This window comes from Anabrus simplex, chromosome 6 (genome assembly GCF_040414725.1).
Source record: "Anabrus simplex isolate iqAnaSimp1 chromosome 6, ASM4041472v1, whole genome shotgun sequence".
NCBI classification, from domain to species: Eukaryota; Metazoa; Arthropoda; class Insecta; order Orthoptera; family Tettigoniidae; genus Anabrus; species Anabrus simplex.
Window position 1 is genome coordinate 128,558,553 of NC_090270.1, and position 13,422 is coordinate 128,571,974.

Genomic DNA, 13,422 nt, shown 5'->3' on the forward strand with positions numbered 1-13,422 from the left:
TCATGAACATAATTATTAAAAACAACTAAGGTTTCTCCACATTTGGGAAACAAATTTGAATCAATATCAATCCAAAACTGAGTGTAGAATATTTCACACGTCCCAGGGAATAACACGATAAGTCAAAAAATTAAAGTTCTTAGATGAAGCATTCTTTTTTGTTTTTTGTTTTTAAAAAGTACGAAATCACCGATTCACCAAATGTTGTCAAACCATTCTCCGTTATATGAAGCAGCTTTTTAAATAATGGACTTGGTGAGATTTCGTTTAATTCAAAAAATGAATGAAGTATCTGCTTTTGATCGTGAATGAAACCGTCTTGTCCTATATTATGTGTACCAGTAAAAACCAAAGTGTGTAAGTCACATTTGTGCATTGTTAGTAAGATTTAATAGTTCTTTTTAACAGAAGCAGCTGTGTAAATTCACTGCCAATAAATCATTTACAGAACAATAATGTCCACGTCCAAAATAACCATAGAAAATGTATTACATATAAGAAAACTGACTTATCTGGTTGATAGCATTTTTATTAACAATATTCAGAATTCAACTTATCTGGTTCTTACCGGTGACTGTTTTGTATTCTTGAACATTCTGGAAGTAAAACTTGACTATTTCTTCAGTATTACGAAGAAATGACTTATCTTGTTTGTTTCAAAGGAGAGAGAGCATTGTTCTTAGGAGATTACTACAAAAATTAAAATATAAAAAAGACATGTTTTTCCCCGCGATGTGTGATTTGATAATACAAATACATACTTAGTCTATTAGTCCACTCTGAAAGAAAACGTCGGTTGTTCGTAGTTGAGTTTTTTTTTCTTACCATTCAAAGTAGAATGGACCTTCTAGAAACAACCCGAAGTAAACTTTAAAATTAAATCCCTTAAAGAATGAAACACAATTGTAAAGAAAATGTGTACACTTAAAAAAGCCACGTACAAACTGAGTGGAGGCATGACAATAACAGACCTTGCACTCAATGTCACTGTCCGTCATGAAGGCCAAACGGAAGCTTTAACTATTCTTAGAAAAGGGTACCGTACTCATTGTCGCCAACAGCAGAGATAGCTAGAAGTCTTAAATAATGACCTTTAACAGCATACATTGAAACATACACTGACATGGCAAAAATCACGGGATAGCAGTATTTATAGGAAATAGTCGGTGGCGCCACCGCACCATGACGTCTCTGAAGTGCCCAGACGTGTATCAGGTATGATCTAACACCTCGAGAATGAGTGTAAACGCAGCCTGTGCTGGTCGTGGCAAGGCGACGTGAATTATAGTCTTTCGAAAGGGTCATGATAGCGGGGGCCAGATGGATGGAACATTTCACTGTAGAAGTTGTCTGGACGACGGTGACACGTGTGTATCGGGAATACTTCATGGAAGGCACTATCGTCCACAGTGAGCAGAGCGGTGGCCGACCAAGGATACTTAATGATCGCGCGATTAGCAGTTTTGACTATAATTGCCCGTGGTAATAGACAAGCCACACTGGCTCAAATCATATCCAAATTCAGGAGGAGGAGGAGACGGAGTAGGAGGAGGAGGAGGAGGAGAACGGAAGGTTGGAGAGGTGTATAGGTGAGGGCGATCAGCAGCAAACTGGCCTTATTCTTAACATTCGTTTGTCCTTTCTATTTTGACAACTTCCTGGTTACAAAACACGTTATTTTAAACTTCATTTAACTAGAAATTATTTCGAAGGAAAGAAAATCCAAAATAACAAAACACAAATAAAATCACTTAGCATTTTTCGGCACAAAATGTACTACACTTGGAGAAAGGCTAAAACAATTTCAGTAAACAAACCATAAAACCCCATGGCGCTATGTCCCTGATGAGCCTTGGACTACCAAGCGATCGCTGCTCAGTCCGAAGGCCTGCAGTTACGAGGTTATGCGTGATCAACGTAACGAATCCTCTCATCCGTTATTCTGCCTTTTTAGACCGAGGCCACTATCTCAGCGTTAGATAGTTCCTCAGCTGTTCTCACGTAAGCTGACTGAACCCCGAACCAGCTATCAGATCCAGCTTGTAAGAAGAAACCAGGATAAAAAATATGGCATGTCATAGAAATTTGGGTCCTAATAATCACATTTCATTCGAAACTTCTATCGAAATCTAAAACCTCGATAACAGAGGTGGGAACTGAACCTACACGAATCGGACACGAAACCGATGTGCTAGCCCAGGGTCCAGGGAGGCAGCTTGGATTGAGGTTTATGAATATAGAAGCGAGATGGTGGGGACATACGATTAGATTGAGGGAGGAAAGATGAATTACTAAATTCTGTACGATGAGAAAAGAACGGTTCCCCTGGGAGTCAACTAAATGAAAATAATAAAATGAAACACGTCGCCTATCAGATGTATTTCACATCAGGTTAACCGTCACCGCTATAATGACAGAATAAATAACGGCAACCGAAAAGAACAGATTCTATTAGCTCGAACAGATCAGTAGATTGATAGATTCCACAATGCACTACATCTCCTACGTACATGTTAGAACAAGTTCGTTACACTCATCAATCTATGTCAGACTTACATTTGACGTTCATACTTAGAGAGACACATGTCTGCGCTGCACCAGTAATATCATTTGTTAGTGGCAGTTCCTGGCTATTCGCACACTCGCAACTACACACCCGAATTGGTTAACATGCGTGGCACTTATTTTTAATTAATGAACATTCAAGAAAATACAAGCTTACAATTTGCGCGCGCTGTCCCCACTGCTGTCACCTCTCACGACCATGTTTCCTGAAAGAATCGCAATATTGGGATGCTGAGAGCGGTCCTATGAGTTTGTGGAATGGAAACTGCTACAGGAAAGCAGGGGGAAAGACAGTCTCCTAAAGGGCATTTGGAGACAAGACTATGAATTGCAATAGGTCTTGCACATGCACTTTTGCAAGTTGCAGTGGGTGGTGTAGGAAACCTCTACACAGTCCGAGGAACTTTCACCACCACTAGCTAACGTCAGGATGGAGCACTTCCTGGAGAGTCCGGCTCCAGGGCTAAATGGTTAGCATGCTGGCCTTTGGTCGAAGGGGTCCCGGGTTCGATTCCCGGCAGGGTCGGGAATTTTAACCATCATTGGTTAATTTCGCTGGCAAGGGGGCTGGTTGTATGTGTCGTCTTCATCATCATTTCATCCTCATCACGACGCGCAGGTCACCTACGGGAGTCAAATCAAACGATCTGCACCTGGCGAGTCGAACATGTCCTCGGACATTCCCGGCACTAAAAGCCATACGTCATTTCATTTTACTTCCTGGAGACCCTAATTACTCACCTCCAGTTATAGTCGTAAAACAGAAAGAGCAGTTCTGACACTTCTTAGACGGAGGTCCGTTTACTGCCTGACTGGGTGGGTAGAAGGGAGTAGGGGCTACGGTTACCATGGAAACCCGGGTGGACCCATTGCGGTTGCCATGGAGATAAGCTTGCTGGTCGGCTCGTGTTGCTTGGAGTTGCCAAACCTCTCACTTCTAAGTTACGTACAACAGAACACAGCGGTCTGAACGAAGGAACAATTCAGCTGGAAGCAAAGCGAAGGAGAAACGAATGCAAGAATGTGGCAATAACGTGAAATGCTCCTCCCTCTAGCCCTATCAGTCAAAACGCTTCTTTTAATATTACGAGTATAGGTTGAGTCTTCGCACTTATTAGACCAAGCCAACTGAGTGAAAGGTGTCTTATGGCACAGAGACCTTGCTACCTGTGTTCTTCTCCCTCGTCTCCGTAATACATAAATTTGCCATCAAAATGGACCTTACGTTGGACATAATTCATCACCTTGAGGTCTAAACCATTAGATGGAGAGTGTCAACGGCTATTCTGTTTCTGTGCGTATTTGTGTATGACAGAGACAGACAGAGAGAGAGAGAGAGAGAGAGAGAGAGAGAGAGCGTGAGCATGAAAGGGAGAAATGTTGTCCACCCATTTGAAAAGACCACGAAATGCCACTGCCATATTTTCTATAGCCAGTCCCTGTGAAAACTGGCGTGAAGGTGCTGTTCATAGAGTCGGTTGGTGAGCATAAGAAATTGATTTCTGACTAGGAGTGGAAGGTAAAGGGAACTACCAAACTACCCCGCGTTTTCTAGTACACCTCTTCAGCGATGCGTCGGCTTTCTATGACAGCTGATGGTGAATTGACGGAGATCCAGCCAAGATTCGGGCTGTGGATACACGTAATTGAAACTTCTAAATTTTGAATTACTTGCCAGTCTTATTAAAGAAATTTAATTTAAAACTGTGTCATACTTACTCAGGTTTGTCCGATGACAGAGTTGTTCAAGAATGCTTCAAGACATCTGCAGAAGTACTGGGTGTGAATCAGCGACAGTTGTTAAGACTTCTTATACCCTCACGTGCTTCTACTTTTCCATGTTGTGTGTTTGATATATCACCACCAGGACTGAATGTGCTATGAACTAATCATGTGACAGAGAAAAATCAGAGTTGAGCATTTCTTGATCCCACATTGCAAAATAATTTGAAAAATGCCATTCTGGGAACGGATTTTTGCCAGTATTTCTCAAGATACCTTCCATTCAAATGTTGAAATAATATTTAATTTAATCGACAGTGCAATTCACTCAGTCATGGATTCTATAATAATAATAATAATAATAATAATAATAATAATAATAATAATAATAATAATAATAATCAGGAATACCATTGCACGCAACATAGTTTCTGTTAGGCACGTAAATGAGCGAATGATGTGGGTAGATCTGTCAGTGGGAGGAATTAGGACAAGGATTGTGTCCGTGTATTCACCATGTGAGGGTGCAAATGAGGATGAAGTTGACAAGTTTTATGAAGCATTGAGTGACATCGTGGTCAGGGTCAACAGCAAGGATAGAATAGTGCTAATGGGCGATTTCAATGCGAGAGTTGGGAATAAAACTGAAGGATACGAAAGGGTGATTGGTAAATGTGGGGAAGATATGGAAGCTAATGGGAATGGGAAGCGTTTGCTGGACTTCTGTGTTAGTATGGGTTTAGCTGTTACGAATACATTCTTCAAGCATAAGGCTATTCACCGCTACACACGGGAGGCTAGGGGTACCAGATCCATAATAGACTATATCTTAACAGACTTTGAATTCAGGAAATCTGTTAGGAATGTACGAGTTTTTCCGCGGATTTTTCGATGATACAGACCACTATCTGATCTGTAGTGAACTAAGAATCTCTAGGCCTAAGGTAGAGAAAGTGATATCTGTCTGCAAACGAATAAGGGTAGAAAATCTCCAGGACGAGGAAATTAGACAGAAGTACATTGATATGATCAGTGAGAAGTTTCGAACAGTAGACAGTAAGCAGGTTCAGGATATAGAAAGTGAATGGGTGGCATACAGGGATGCTGTAGTAGAAACAACAAGGGAATGCCTAGGAACAACTGTGTGTAAAGATGGGAAAAGGCGAACATCTTGGTGGAATGATGAAGTGAGAGCAGCCTGTAAACGTAAAAAGAAAGCTTATCAGAAATGGCTCCAAACAAGGGCCGAGGCAGACAGGGATTGGTACGTAGATGAAAGAAACAGAGCGAAACAAATAGTTGTTGAATCCAAAAAGAAGTCATGGGAAGATTTTGGTAATAACCTGGAAAGGCTAGGTCAAGCAGCAGGGAAACCTTTCTGGACAGTAATAAAAAATCTTAGGAAGGGAGGGAAAAGGGAAATGAACAGTGTTTTGAGTAATTCAGGTGAACTCATAATAGATCCCAGGGAATCACTGGAGAGGTGGAGGGAATATTTTGAACATCTTCTCAATGTAAAAGGAAATCATCATGGTGGTGTTGCAAACAGCCAAGCTCATGGGGAGGAGGAAAATGATGTTGGTGAAATTATGCTCGAGGAAGTGGAAAGGATGGTAAATAAACTCCATTGTCATAAGGCAGCAGCAATAGATGAAATTAGACCTGAAATGGTGAAGTATAGTGGGAAGGCAGGGATGAAATGCCTTCATAGAGTAGTAAAATTAGCGTGGAGTGTTGGTAAGGTACCTTCAGATTGGACAAAAGCAGTAATTGCACCTGTCTATAAGCAAGGGAACAGGAAGGATTGCAACAACTATCGAGGTATCTCATTGATTAGTATACCAGGCAAAGTATTCACTGGCATCGTGGAAGGAAGGGTGCGATCAGTCGTTGAGAGGAAGTTGGATGAAAACCAGTGTGGTTTCAGACCACAGAGAGGCTGTCAGGATCAGATTTTCAGTATGCGCCAGGTAATTGAAAAATGCTACGAGAGGAATAGGCAGTTGTGTTTATGTTTCGTAGATCTAGAGAAAGCATATGACAGGGTACCGAGGGAAAAGATATTCGCCATACTGGGGGACTATGGAATTAAAGGTAGATTATTAAAATCAATCAAAGGCATTTATGTTGACAATTGGGCTTCAGTGAGAATTGATGGTAGAATGAGTTCTTGGTTCAGGGTACTTACAGGAGTTAGACAAGGCTGTAATCTTTCACCTTTGCTGTTCGTAGTTTACATGGATCATCTGCTGAAAGGTATAAAATGGCAGGGAGGGATTCAGTTAGGTGGAAATGTAGTGAGCAGTTTGGCCTATGCTGACGACTTGGTCTTAATGGCAGACTGTGCCGAAAGCCTGCAGTCTAATATCTTGGAACTTGAAAATAGGTGCAATGAGTATGGTATGAAAATTAGCCTCTCGAAGACTAAAATGATGTCGGTAGGTAAGAAATTCAACAGAATTGAATGTCAGATTGGTGATACAAAACTAGAACAGGTCGATAATTTCAAGTATGTAGGTTGTGTGTTCTCCCAGGTGGTAATATAGTAAGTGAGATTGAATCAAGGTGTAGTAAAGCTAATGCAGTGAGCTCGCAGTTGCGATCAGCAGTATTCTGTAAGAAGGAAGTCAGCTCCCAGACGAAACTATCTTTACATCGGTCTGTTTTCAGACCAACTTTGGTTTACGGGAGCGAAAGCTGGGTGGACTCAGGATATCTTATTCATAAGTTAGAAGTAACAGACATGAAGGTAGCAAGAATGATTGTTGGTACAAACAGGTGGGAACAATGGCAGGAGGGTACTCGGAATGAGGAGATAAAGGCTAATTTAGGATTGAACTCGATGGATGAAGCTGTACGCATAAACCGGCTTCGGTGGTGGGGTCATGTGATGCGAATGGAGGAGGATAGGTTACCTAGGAGAATAATGGAATCTGTTATGGAGGGTAAGAGAAGTAGAGAGAGACCAAGACGACGATGGTTAGACTCGGTTTCTAATGATTTAAAGATGAGAGGTATAGAACTAAATGAGGCCACAACACTAGTTGCAAATCGAGGATTGTGGCGACGTTTAGTAAATTCTCAGAGGCTTGCAGACTGAACGCTGAAAGGCATAACAGTCTATAATGATAATGTATGTATGTATGTATGTATAATGATAATAATAATAATAATAATAATAATAATAATAATAATAATAATAATCATGCTTATCGAGCGAGTTGGCAGAACGGTTAGGAGCGCGAAGCTGTGAGCTTGCATTCGGGTGATAGTGGGTTTAAACCCCACTGTCGGCAGCCCTGAAGACGGTTTTGCGTGGTTTCCCATTTCCACACCAGGAAAATGCTGGGACTGTGCCTTAATTAAGGCCACGACCGCTTCCTTCTCACGTCTTGCCCTTTCCCATCCCATCGTCGGTGCAACGTAAAGCAACTTGAAAAAAAGTTATTGGTTTTACGTCCCACTAACCATTTTTACGGTATTCTGAGACGCCGATGTGCCGTAATTTTGTCCCGCATGAGTTCTTTTACGTGCCAGTAAATCTATCGATACGGGGTTGGCGTATTTCAGCACGTTCAAATACCACCGGACTGAGCCAGGATCGAACCTGCCAAGTTGGAGTCAGAAAGCCAGCACCTCAACCGTCTGAGCCATTCAGCCCGGCACTCTGGATTGAAGTTCAAACAAATACACCAGCGTAAATACCTCAATACAACAGACTGTCACATAGATTTAAAACAGGGGCCGATAACCTAGGTGTTAGGTCACTTTAAACAACAAACATCATGATCATCATCGTCATCAGATTTAAAATACACAGTAGTTTACTGCGTGATATGGGCCGCGTAGCCAAAATGTTGCATTTGGAAGATGCTTGTTCAAATCCACCCGCACAATCAGCAGCCCTGACGATGGTTTTCCATGGTTTCCCATTTTTTACATCAGGAAGAATCTTGGTGCTGCACCTTAATAAAGGCCACGGCAGCTTCCTTTCCAAACCTCGTCCTTACATACCGTATTCCATCGTTAGAGCGATGTTTAACCACTAGAAAAATATATTTCAACTTTAGATTTTTACACCAAACAGTAAAAATATGCAAGGAAACTCACCGTCGATACTCAACGCTAGGGTGGTCAACTGTTTTCAAGGTTGCTGTCAGATGGTAAGATTAGAAATAAGTTCGCGAACCGGAGTAAATAAATACGAGTAATTTTCAATTCCGTCCGCCCCTTTGGTGAAGTGGTTAGTGTGATTAGCTGCCACCCCCAGAGGCTCGGGTTCGATTCCCGGCTCTGCCACGAATTTTGAAAAGTGGTACGAGGGCTTGAACGGGGTCCACTCAGCCTCGGGAGGTCAACTGAGTAGAGGTGTGTTCGATTCCCACTTCTCCTCCAGGCAAATGCCCGGATGGTACCTAACTTGAAGGCCGCGGCCGCTTCCTTCCCTCTTCCTTGTCTATCCCTTCCAATCTTCCCATTCCTCACCAAGGCCCCTGTTCAGCGTAGCAGGCGATGCCGCTTGGGTGAAGTACTGGTCATCCTCCCCAGTTGTAGCACCCGACCCAATGTCTCACGCTCCAGGACACAGCCCTTGCGGCGGTAGAGGTGGGATCCCTCGCTGGGTCCGAGCGAAAAACCAACCCTGGTGGGTAAGCAGATTAAGAAAGAAGGAATTTTCAATTCCGAAATGCCCGGCTCCGTGGCTGAGTGACAGCGTGTTTGGCCTTTGGCCCATAAAGTTTCGGGTTCGATTTCCGGACAGACCACAGGATTTTAACCACAGATGGTTAATGCCTAAGTCTCTGGAACTCGGTGTAAGTGCTGTCCCTTTTAGATCTTCACCACAAAACAACACAATGCACTATCCTCGATCACGATTGCACGCAGTTAGTATAACATGTCAGACGCCACCCAACCTCATCTCATAAGATAGGACTGCATCAGGCGTAAATGAAAAGCCATCTCCACATAGGTTACGAAGGCCCCTGGAGGAGTGGAAGTTAAAGGCACGACACTGAGAGGGATAGGATGATTAGTTCTGTGCTTAGAATCCTTTCCCCAACACGAATAAACCTGGTATTTATTTCTCATGTATAGTTACTGTATCTCTGACCCACACGAGTCATACAGCTTTAGGTACAGATCAAGGAACTATGACTGTTCTGATCAAATCTGATATTCGGTTCTGTTTTTGTAAAATCCGATTCATATAATGCTATCTAAAATATCGTACAGAGAGTGAAAAAGTGCAAATTAGAATAACACTGGTCTTCAGTTAACACCAGGCTGATGTTATATGTACACGAAGTGCGCGTTGACACAATACCTCAATAACTTGCGACATGCCTACTTGGACCGGATATAGTCCGCGGACCCCCAGTTGGACCATACTGCTCTATGCAACAGATTGGCACGATTAAAAGCGCACACGACCCAGTAACTCACAGATACCTTTGAAGGTTTATGGCCATGAAAGCTCATATTAATGAAGAGAAGCACACCATGCTTATTTCAAAACTATCATGAACATTAAATTAAAATGCCTATTATAGTAATCATAAATAGCACTTAGACTATGTTGTAATACAGGAAACGTGTAATTACGCTGTGCAGATTATTTATAGCATCAGCATAAGTGTACAGTACGTTGTGCCACAAGATACTTTACAACTACCTGCCGCCTACTTTCATATGACCACTCCAACCCACGATAACATAACACTGAGAGATTGTGAAGTACCACTGCAGACAGTACATGGATCCAATAAGAAAGGAATACGAAGCATCGTAAAATATTTCCAACTTCTATGAACATAATAAATTGAAATCTATATAAAGTGAAATTGATAGCTGCCACTGGCAATGGGTATGGGAATTCTATGACTCCAAGGATAGAACCAACGTAAAAAGCAATCCGGCCAGTGACTGCCAGTCAGGTCTGTTTAAAGTCCGACTCGTTGGCTGAATGGTCAGCGTACTGGCCTTCGGTTTAGAGGGTCGCGAATTCGATTCCCGGCCGGGTCGGGGATTTTAACCTTAATTGGTTAATTCAAATGGCACGGGGGCTGGGTGTATGTGCTGTCTTCATCATCATTTCATCCTCATCACGACGCGCAGGTCGCCTACGGGCGTCAAATAGAAAGACCTGCACCTGGCGAGCCGAACCCGTACTGGGATATCCCGGCACTAAAAAGCCATGCGACATTACATTTCAGGTCTGTTTAAACATATTGAAACGTTTCATCAGAATTAGAGGCTGTAATCAAGAAGGTAGAATGACCGAAAGAATTATCTGCAAACATCGAAAGTGCATAGAATAGAATACGCCCATCCCCAAGTTCCGGATCACCTGAAACTAGGGAGAGAGCATTCATTTATTGCAATCCATTTGTATGATACACTCAACTCTCGATTTACTGTAATCGGATCAACCGCGTTGCGGCTTAACCGCGATATCAAAAACACTAAAAATGCACGAGTGTTAGGAGTTACAGTAATACAGACTTACAAGGGGTCGGCGGGCTTATATTGCTGAGTCGTAATAGTAGCAGGGGTAGCGCGACCTTGAAGCGAGGTAGTCTGAATATTTTTCTTTGCCTTATTAGTTTCAACGAAAATTGCTGTTTATTTTTCCATTTATTAATTGTGCTAAGTGCTAATTTTACTGCAACGTATTGGGTAAGTTAATAAAAAAACAATAGAGCAGTATCATTTATTATCATTTTTACTGTACTTTCAGTACGCCTGTTCTATTTTTAACTGTTTGCGAGTTAACAGCGAGTTTACTTATGTGGGAAGCCTTAACTCTACATTATCCTGGTTAATCGACAGTTGAGTGTACATACATCAGATTATCTTTGTTACAACTATTCAAATTTTGTTACAACTGTTCACCTATTACTACATTAAATATTACATTTAAACCTTTTAGTAATTATATCCATTCCGCATGTTACAATCACTTTTTTTTCTCTTTTGTCCTAGATAACACAGTGTTACATTGTTGTTGTTTGAGTCATCAGTCCATAGACTGGTTTGATGCAGCTCTCCATGCCACCCTATCCTGTGCTAACCTTTTCATTTCTACGTAACTACTGCATCCTACATCTGCTCTAATCTGCTTGTCATATTCATACCTTGGTCTACCCCTACCGTTCTTACCCCCTACACTTCCTTCAAAAACCAACTGAACAAGTCCTGGGTGTCTTAAGATGTGTCCTATCATTCTATCTCTTCTTCTCGTCAAATTTAGCCAAATCGATCTCCTCTCACCAATTCGATTCAGTATCTCTTCATTCGTGATTCGATCTATCCATCTCACCTTCAGCATTCTTCTGTAACACCACATTTCAAAAGCTTCTATTATCTTTCTTTCTGAGCCAGTTATCGTCCATGTTTCACTTCCATACAATGCCACGCTCCATACGAAAGTCTTCAAAAACATCTTTCTAATTCCGATATCAATGTTTGAAGTGAGCAAATTTCTTTTCTTAAGAAAGCTCTTCCTTGCTTGTGCTAGTCTGCATTTTATGTCCTCCTTACTTCTGCCATCGTTAGTTACTTTACTACCCAAGTAACAATATTCATCTACTTCCTTTAAGACTTCATTTCCTAATCTAATATTTCCTGCATCACCTGCCTTCGTTCGACTGCACTCCATTACTTTTGTTTTGGACTTATTTATTTTCATCTTGTACTCCTTACCCAAGACTTCATCCATACCATTCAGCAACTTCTCGAGATCTTCTGCAGTCTCAGATAAAATACATATTCTAGGATAAATATGCATCTTACCTTTCATTATTTTCGTTAGCGCTTGTTTTCTTTTTATCTTATTTCCTTTTGCCATATTTTTTTAAATACAAAAATAATTTACTGTTCTTCCCGGTGTAATTTAAAAGTACACGTATTTGCGTATTTTGCAATGTTCTGTATTTAATTTGCTCCCATACTTCCTTGAGATATTCTTAACCACTGTACATACAGTCAGTCCAAAATGTATTCGTCTACTTGCTGTTTTGCAAATTTATTTCTTTCTTTATGGTATGATGAATCTATGTACACACATGTATATAGTTCACGGTAAATGTGCGTAGTCACAAGTCCGTACAATACTATAACTCTAGGTCTAGCATTTTGACCCAATCAACTGCTTCATCCGATGTGCGCTGAATGTCCATTAGCGTTCATTTGAAAGCTCGAATTGGGCAGTCAGCAACAATGTGGAGGATTGACTGAGAAGAGGCACCACAATCACAATCTGCAGACTTAGTCCAACCCCATTTGCACAACAGATAACCACATCTGCCTTGTCCAGTTCTTATCCGATTGATGATTCTCCACTGTCGTCTTGGAAGATCAAATCCTTGTACCTGTCTTTAACAGTGAAAAGCCGAAAATAAACGAAAAACAAATTTACTTGGATGGCGCATAGGTCAGTACATCAATAGATTACAAAAACAAAAAAATGTATTCGAAGCGATGACAAGAATAGCAAAACGTAAAAGCTCCGTTATTATCTAGTTCACAAAGTATTCGTCTACGCTCGGAATAGCTGTTTAAAAACGCGAGATCGGGGGTGAAACGTCACCCGTGATTCGCGCTCGTGCTGGTGTCACCCTACTGCAACTCACTCAAACACGTTGTTATTGTCAACGGCTCTGAAAACGTGTAGGTTGTACAATAGGTCGGAAAGGTAAAGAGACGAGCGTAACAGAGAGGAAACTCATCCTGCGCTTGCACAATCAGTGCAAATCGTCTAATGCGATTGCAAAGCTAGTGGGCGGACCTCGATCAACGATTCAGTAGGTGGTGGATCGCTTCTGCACAGCAATAACATTCCAAAACAAGCCGCGGAATGGCCTTCCTCGGGCACTGCCCGATCAAGACGAAAGATTTATTACGCGAGAAATAATAAACAAAAATCCAAGACTTAGTGCACCGAAGTTGGCTGGTGAGCTGGAAAGGAAAAGCACAAAGTAGTGTTAACACAGTAAGGAATACCTGCAAATAAATTGGGTATAATGGCCAGATAGCTCGTAAGAAATCTTGGATGAGTGCAACGAATCGCAAGAAACGGCTTGCTTTCGCCAAATAATATATATTTAAGGACGAGGATTTCTGGAATAAAGTAAT

At 41.6% G+C, this 13,422-nt stretch overlaps 2 protein-coding genes across 2 annotated transcripts in view; one reads left to right on the plus strand and one right to left on the minus strand.

Moving 5' to 3' along the window:
• The window catches only part of LOC136875544 (serine-rich adhesin for platelets), a 384,543-nt gene that overhangs the window by 341,705 nt on the left and 29,416 nt on the right, over positions 1–13,422 (minus strand). The window lies entirely within an intron of this gene.
• Positions 1–13,422, plus strand: part of LOC137501288 (uncharacterized) — a 159,362-nt gene that overhangs the window by 145,364 nt on the left and 576 nt on the right. The window lies entirely within an intron of this gene.